General features: G+C 53.5%; 1 long non-coding RNA gene across 1 annotated transcript; it reads left to right on the forward strand.

Annotated features, from left to right (window-relative positions):
• Nucleotides 1-285: 285 nt before the first annotated feature.
• On the forward strand, nucleotides 286-2,975 carry LOC149360515 (uncharacterized). Its single transcript, XR_016288331.1, has 3 exons — nucleotides 286-818; nucleotides 886-1,002; nucleotides 2,741-2,975. It is a non-coding gene; the product is annotated as an uncharacterized LOC149360515 (long non-coding RNA).
• Nucleotides 2,976-7,571: the final 4,596 nt, after the last annotated feature.

Genomic DNA, 7,571 nt, shown 5'->3' on the forward strand with positions numbered 1-7,571 from the left:
TACAAATAAGCCCAAATAGGAGTATAAATGGCTAGTGTCCGCTTTTAAACTCCTTTTTGAAAATTGCGCAATCGACTTTAAGTTGTAAAAAAGAGGAAATCCTCCTTTTTTACTGCCGTCGCGAAATCGAGGAGTAAAATAAAGCATTTACATGATTTTACTACTTTTCCAAGCAGGAGTATGTCGGCTTCAATACTCCTTCAGGCCCTTTATGCACTCCTTAGTGTCTGCCCGCCGCCTAGTGGCAGCTGCCGGTTCGCTACACTTGCAGGTGACGACGCCGGCTCTGTCGTCGCTGCCTGCTCGCCTCTGCTTTTGCTGCTTCACGCACGTTTGTCATGTTACAAGACACCGGATCGCCGCAACCTCGCGACAGTGCCGCAGACAGTGCCTGTGAAGCCCCCAGTGTATTCGGAGAACGCTTGGTGCTGCATCGCCTGCGACGGCAGTCTGCGAGAGGCTTAGCCAGCCGAGCTCAGCCGAGCCAACATGGCGGTGTGTGACGAGTCGACCTCCCCGAAGCCGCCAGTTTGCCACCCGCTCCTTTGCGCGCTCTTGTCGTGACGTAAGACTGGACATCATCGACCTTAGCAGCAACGTGCTGCAATGAACGTCTCACTCAAGCCAGCAATATGTGCAGAAGCAGCGGCTAGTCATTCATTGTCTACGCAGCATACAAGTGTTGGCTGCTGCCGTTTCGCCGCGCCAACATGGCGGTATGTGTGTGACGCACCAGTTTTCTCGACATCGTCGGCCCCTCGTTCTTTCGCTGTATTGCAAGAATACTAAAGACCGGATTATCATCGTCGTGTGTTCTGGTAAGCAGTATTAAACTCTCCTTTGATGCCATAGACGCGCATGCACTTAACGCCGCTCCCTTTTCAGTGTGCGTAGACTTGCTGTGAACCACGGGTGCGCCGAGATGAAAGACTTAACGAGAACAGCAAAACAGCAAAGGCTTCATTGTGGTCCGGTGGAGCCAACTCACACAGCAGGCATGAAGTAAGTATATGAGAAATTTGTTGTTGCATGCGGCTGAAAAAAAGAGTGTGGCACTGCAGTCGTGGCTGTTACGCTAACATGTACAGCTGGAAGTACGGTCAGTTCTTCTAGGGACCAAATTTTCTTCATGCGTTCACGCCCCATGAATATGGAAAAGCTGTACAGGCAATGACAGGTGAAAATGCACAGCCTTGGGGTCTGTGAATTTTTGTCACGTTATTACGAACAGTGCTGAGAACCCTGCCCTAATCGGTTGCTTCCTTTCCTGTGTTTTAAGAGGGCCTTGTTATGCAAACAATGCAAGCGATTTTATTCTTTTCAGTCATAGCACAGGACATGACGACGCCTTAGCGCTCACGGAGATTAGCTAAACTGTTACATTTTCCGAGTTTCGGCAGCGGACATGAGGTTTCAACCATACTGAACGCTGCCTTTTCTGGATGGTTAGGCGTCTAGTTCCAAAATGTGGTATCTTGTAAGGTCTTCGCATTTGAAAAATGTTAAAAGAAGTTTCCACTTCGCGTGCAGTTTCCGAACACATTCCATTATGTGAAACTCGTGGAGGCAAGCGTTCCGGTTCAGACTGCTGATCCCAGGAAGGCAGCGAAAGAAAAAGAATAAAGCAGACGCCAGTGTACAAGATCCCCTGCTCGTGCTGGACGTAGTACATTGGCGAAAGCAAGCATTTCCCAGAAAAACTGAAGCAGCACAAAGCGGATGCCAAACAAATGAACAAGGAAGGAAGCGCGGGTTGACAAGACTGACTTCGAGGGAACTATCCTTGCATCAACTGTCTACGATCAGTGACCCGGCGGATGACTAACCGAAGGCTTAAAAAAAGGCAAGCTGTGACTCACTCGCAGTCACACCTGCTGAAAGAACCAAGAAGATTCCGAAACATGTTTTTTTTTTTTTTCATTGGCGTTCTTTCCCGAAAGTATATTCCTTTCCCAGCCAGATAGGCCTGTGTAGAATGTTTTCTTTTGAACCCTGGCCACGAATGTGAGGGCAAAGCTTAACAGAAGACAGGTGGCGGCGGGAGGGTGGGTCTGTTGGTAGCTTTCTATTCCTAACAATGCCTGCTATGTCAGTCGCCCTTGCCCTGCCTTTGACCTATACACAGAATGACGACGTCCTGAAAATGCGTAGCTGCGGGCTCTCCCATCAAGGAAATTGCATGTAAGCTTCCGCTGCGTGTATGCAAAGCGCTGTCTTTTGTTTGCTTGTTTTGATTTCAGTAATTGGTTCTGATATGGTGCCCGAAAAGCATGAGGAACCTCTGACAAGTAAAAAAAAAATTATATCTCGAGGCCTCTTTCGGTGCAGGAACGCAGCCAAAGGCAGCGCGAATGCGCAAGTGCCTCAGTAAGACCATTTTATTTTTTTCAGTTTTATGCTTTGCGGAAAAAATGTTCCCTATCGATGCTGCTTCCCATTCGCCGTATTGCCTTAACGTTTACGAAAGCGGCTCTCTGGAATTTGTGATTCCCTGAAAACCGCGTTTAGCCGCTGTCATCCGACAGGGTACAGGTATGTATTAGCTAGTTGATTACCTACTATGTTCTACTAGCTAATCTTTAGTCATGAAAAACGTTTAAACTTCAATAATACCTACTTTATTTAAAAGTGCACTCTGAACGGCTTTGGGACGTTGACTTCTACACTTGAAGCACGTCATACTTCAAGCTTAGAGGTGCAATTCCTCTGATGCATTTTTTTTTTCTAATCTTTCTTTCAGAAGGAGCCTGTATGTTGACAGCGAAGCATTTCAAGGTTCCCTCCTTGCTTTCAAGTGTGGCATCTCTATTTTCATTCCTTTGGGTATTTAAATTATGTACCCAAAGACAGCGTGGGTTAAGGCACTCTTCTTTTCTACAGGGGCCAAGACGTAGGTTCTCTGTAACCGTCGAAAGCAAGCTGCCGAACACATGTCTCAAATGTTTTGTACCCAATAAAATATTGTTTGAAATAAATCACTGTAAGTTCGTCGACGCATTTATCCTGGAATATCAAGCTCTAAAATGAGCCTTCCATACGAATACTTTATTTCAAATCGGCTTTCGCATCAAGTGAAGTAATATACTCGTCTGGGAATCATAAATGTAACCCTATAGTAAGAAAAATTTCTCGAAAAATTTCCTGTCAAAACTACTTAAAAGGAACAGGCACGTACTCCTGAAATGTACTATAAAAGTAGCTGCAAAGGAGGATATAATACTTCTATTAATTGCCATGCTAACTCCTTTGTGATCACAACTTTACTCCTAAATAAACTCCCGTCTGCAGAGCCGTAACACTTCACTCCTTCCAGCACTCCGAAAGTACCCCTTCAAGCAGAGGAGTAGACGATATACTCCTATTCTGAGGAGTATAAAAACCCCTTTTCGGGAGTGCGCTACGCGATGAGCCATTTACTCCTATCCGGGTGTTTTTCGGTTTGCAGTGTACGTACGGGAACCGATCTCTCGGGGAGATTTAAAAGACGAAAAAGAAAACAAAAGACAAATGATAAAAAAATAAATAAATAAGCAAAAAAGGTGGTTAGAGCTCGCACGGCTTAGCAGTGGGCCTTGGTGAACCGAGCGGCGAGAAGAGAATCGACGAGAAACCGGAGCAGGCTTCGCAATGCCTGGATTTCGGAGGATGGGGAAACGCGCGGGAAGAGGATATCTTCCGCTTTGGAACAAGGCAGACCCATCCTCTTGTAAAATGCAACCAATACGGTGGAGCGGCCAGACAGTTCTTGGCACTCCAGAAGAAGGTGTTCCAACGTCTCGTCCAGTCCGTCGCAAAGGGTGCACTCAGGAGAGCCCAGCCGTCCGTGGCGGCATGCAGGGCGCGCTCCGCCGTCCAAAAGCAGCCGATCCTGAGGCGTCCACGCGTTCCAGGCACCGGAATGGGGAGTAGGCGGGGCTGTCGGCCGGCTACGACACGTGGGTCCGGATGCTGCAACCGGAGCTCCAGCTGCACCGCGTGTTTCGCTAAGTAAAAGAGCGAGACGTCGAGGCTCAGAGGTGCGTATAGGACAAGGCGGGCTGCGTTAGCCAGCTTGTCAGCGCCTCGTTGCCGCTGATGCCGATGTGGGCGGGTCCCCACTGCAGCCGCGTGGCGAGACCTCGGTCTTCTGCAGGGCACGGAATTTCGCGGCGAGTCGCTGCACCGTCGGCGTTCCCCTGTTTGGCCGGGACATGGTACGGAGGGCTGCCCCCCAGTCGCATAAAACGACTGAATTCCGCCAAGTTTCGTTGCTCAGCGATGAGATCAGACGCGAGGTGGACACCAGCGATCTCAGAGTTCGTAGAAGAGGCCACGAATGCTAGTCTGCACTGACGGTTCGCGGCGATGGCTGGGGCGGTACAGACAGCGGCGCCGATGTCCGGGAGGGACGAGCCGTCGCTGAAAACTTGGATGGCGCTGCCGTGACCGTCGAGTACGGCCGCAACCTCCTGTCGAATTGCGATGTCCGATGTAGACCGCTTGCTGCGAACGCCTCGAACGCCGGTGGCGATGCGGGGGGGGGGGGGGGGGGGGGGGACCTCTCGGTAAGGCGGCGGTGGGAGTACGGAGGTGTTCCCCGTAGCGCCGACCAGGTCATCAAAGAACTCCACCGCGGTTCCCTTGTGCGAATGGCACTGGTGTCGAAAGCGCAGTGGTAAGGTACAATGCTGCTGTGCGCGTAAGGAGAGGGGCCATTTGCGCGCGTCTCCCCGTATACGTGCCTTATGGCCTGACGGTGATCTGTGTGCAACTTCGTTCATTGGCTCGCCTTCAGGCGGTCCGGCGGGAAAGCGTAGAGTACTACCCGCGCGGAGGCCAGCGCCTCGTACATGCGGTGAGCGAGTTGCGGGGAGCAGCCGCGGCCACTGGCGAGGAGTCGCCGCACAACGTTGCGCATGCACCGATCGAGCTTGCGCCAAGTGCCGCCTGACCGCCGGAGCCAAGGAGAGCTGGTGGTCGATGACGAGCCCTAGGTACGTCACTTGTCGACGCCAGGGAAGCTCGAATCCTCACAGATGGAGCCGCGGGGTTCAGTGGCCCGCTGCTGCAGCACGGGGGTGGATCAGCAATGCCTTCGGCTTCGTCCCGAGAGCTGCAGGCCCCGAGTCCGAAGATGCGCATCAACGACATCAAGAGCATGCTGGAGAGCGTGACGAAAGCGCGTACCTTATTGGTTTGCGGGGCCTCTGTTCCAGAGGGCGATGTCGTCGGCGTAGATGGACCCGCGGACCTGGTGGCGGGCATCGCGGTGGACAGAGGCGGCTAAGTTGGAGAGAGCCAGATTGGAGAGGAAAGGATACAGCACGCTACCTTGCCGCACTCCGCACTACACTGGATAGGGGTGGCTAAGGACGCAGCCGACACGAAGACAGAGCGACCTGTCGCTGAGGAAGGCCCGGACGAAACAGAGAAGGCGATTGCAAACTACTAGTTCTTCGAGTGCGGCGAACACGGTGCTTTGAGGGAGGCGGTCGAAGGCGCACGTCATCTCGCACGCCGGTGGCCTGGGTTCGATTCCCCTCTCGACCTCAATTTTCTTTTCTGATCTCTCATGACGTCATATGACCGATGATGTCACAGGGTCAACGCCTATGGGAGGAGAAGGTATAGGCTGACTCCTTCCCAGCGCGGGCATCTTTAAGCGTGGCGACGACGTCCGCCATGGAGTCAGCAGTGCTGCTCGGCGAGCACATCGACCACACGAGCGATCCACTCGATGCGATGAAGAGCGAGCGCCTCGAAAAGCTTACACACGACCGAAGTCAGAGAAACTGGACGGTACGACGAGATGGCTTAATGGGGCAACCACAGCGACCTTCCAGATGACCGGGAGCTCTCCGGAGGCCCAGATCTTGTTGAAACACTCCAGGAGAGCTTCTTGCTGTGGCCCATCGAGGCTGTGAAGAATTTGATAGGTCATATCCGTCGGTTTCAGGAGCGCTTCGGCGTTTTGTCCGAGACAGCGCGCGCCTAAGCTCAGCGCGGGTGAAGTCCGCCGAACACAGAGCGACGACCTCGGCAGCGTGCGGGTTGTATGCTGTCAAAGAAGGGTGGGGGAGGCGCCAGGGAGCTTTGGGGCGTGGTGGCGCGGGCAGGGAGTGGCACACCATTGTAGACGATGTGCGGCGCGTCAGTGAGACAGCTGTAGAGGGGAGGCGGATTCATACTGGCGAGCCCTGGAGGTCACGCGTCCGGTTTAAATCGATCTGCTACACTGCCTCCCCGCTTGTCTAGTGCTCCGGAAACCGTAACTAATTGCCCTAAATCGATATAGCGGCGTTTGCGACTCGCCATTGTGAATCCGCAGAAGGGACTGCGGCGACGGGACAAGTTCCGGTTGGAGGTGTGGGGTTGTGGCGGCCTGCGGTGCCGCATGATCTGAGCAAAAAGGGGTATTGTATGCCACGACAGGGAGAAAAAGGGCACCTCCAAACCTGTTTCCATTCACCGAGGAAGTCGACTTGCCATCCTCGATCTACCCCCCCCCCCCCCCCCCCCCCCCCCGTCTAGCGCATTGATGCGACGCGCTTTCTTAGCGCATTATCACCGTTTATATGAATGCGATGCGCTAAAAAGTTGATTCGATGCGCTGCTGTCGCATTCATGTAAATGCGGCTTGTCACACTCTTCTGGCTTCACGCCGTTGCCTTTGCGCGGCAGCTGCCAGCGTCCCGCGTCGTTCTCCTTTTTCCCTTCTCCCGCCTCAGACGACGGACAGGTGGCTGGGTGACTTGTCACTGTCATTCGGCCACAGCTCCGCCCCGACCTCCCCAATGGCCTTTGCCATTGGTGCATTTTGGGCGGGAATTCAGGACTCGTTCTGGCGTCCGTGCGACCGTCTGAGTGGGGCCCAGAGGGAGACACCTCCGAGGCATCGTAAGGTGCGAACGCTACTATTCTTGTCCGCCGGCCTTTGTTCGATCGGACCAGTGCATACTCGAGCTCCTTCGACTTACAGCGTCTCGAGACTGTCTACGCCGTACAGCGACCTCTGACAGGCGTACCTTGTGTTGACTGCCCACTCTTTCTCGCAAACGGCCCAACGGTCGCCGCGAGAGAGATCAGAACACTGCCGTGGATACCTCCTCCTGAGCATCGTGCTTGCGGCGCGCATGGCTCTTTGTTGCTTTCGTGCACGGAATGAGGCCTTGTTCTGCGCGCGACTCCGGACCGCGTGACAGTGAACGTGTGCGTCCCCAGAGTACGGTGTGAATAAACGTCTCCTGTGTCAACGTGGAGGCCTGTTTCCTTGCGGCCAGTCGCTCTCCTACTTGCGGAGGTTGAGTGCGCCGCAGTGGTTCCCCGAGTTGCGTGTCGTGCCGGCTGGTCGGGGCCCTCGACTCGCCCGAAGCCCGAACCCGCGTTGGTTGGTGGCCTTTGCCCATCAGTAAACCCACTAGGAGATACGCGCGTAACAAAGTAACTGACCAAAGCGAGGGAAGACAATGGATCGTGGTACACCAGCGCACGACGTTTGTCGACGAGAAGACGTGTAAGATAACGGAGCAATACACCAAAGCGCACATCTGTGCTACTTAAAGTAATCGAACGGATCACCTTCTCATCAAATC

This window comes from Amblyomma mixtum, chromosome 2, assembly GCF_055824585.1.
Source record: "Amblyomma mixtum isolate Tamu chromosome 2, ASM5582458v1, whole genome shotgun sequence".
NCBI classification, from domain to species: Eukaryota; Metazoa; Arthropoda; class Arachnida; order Ixodida; family Ixodidae; genus Amblyomma; species Amblyomma mixtum.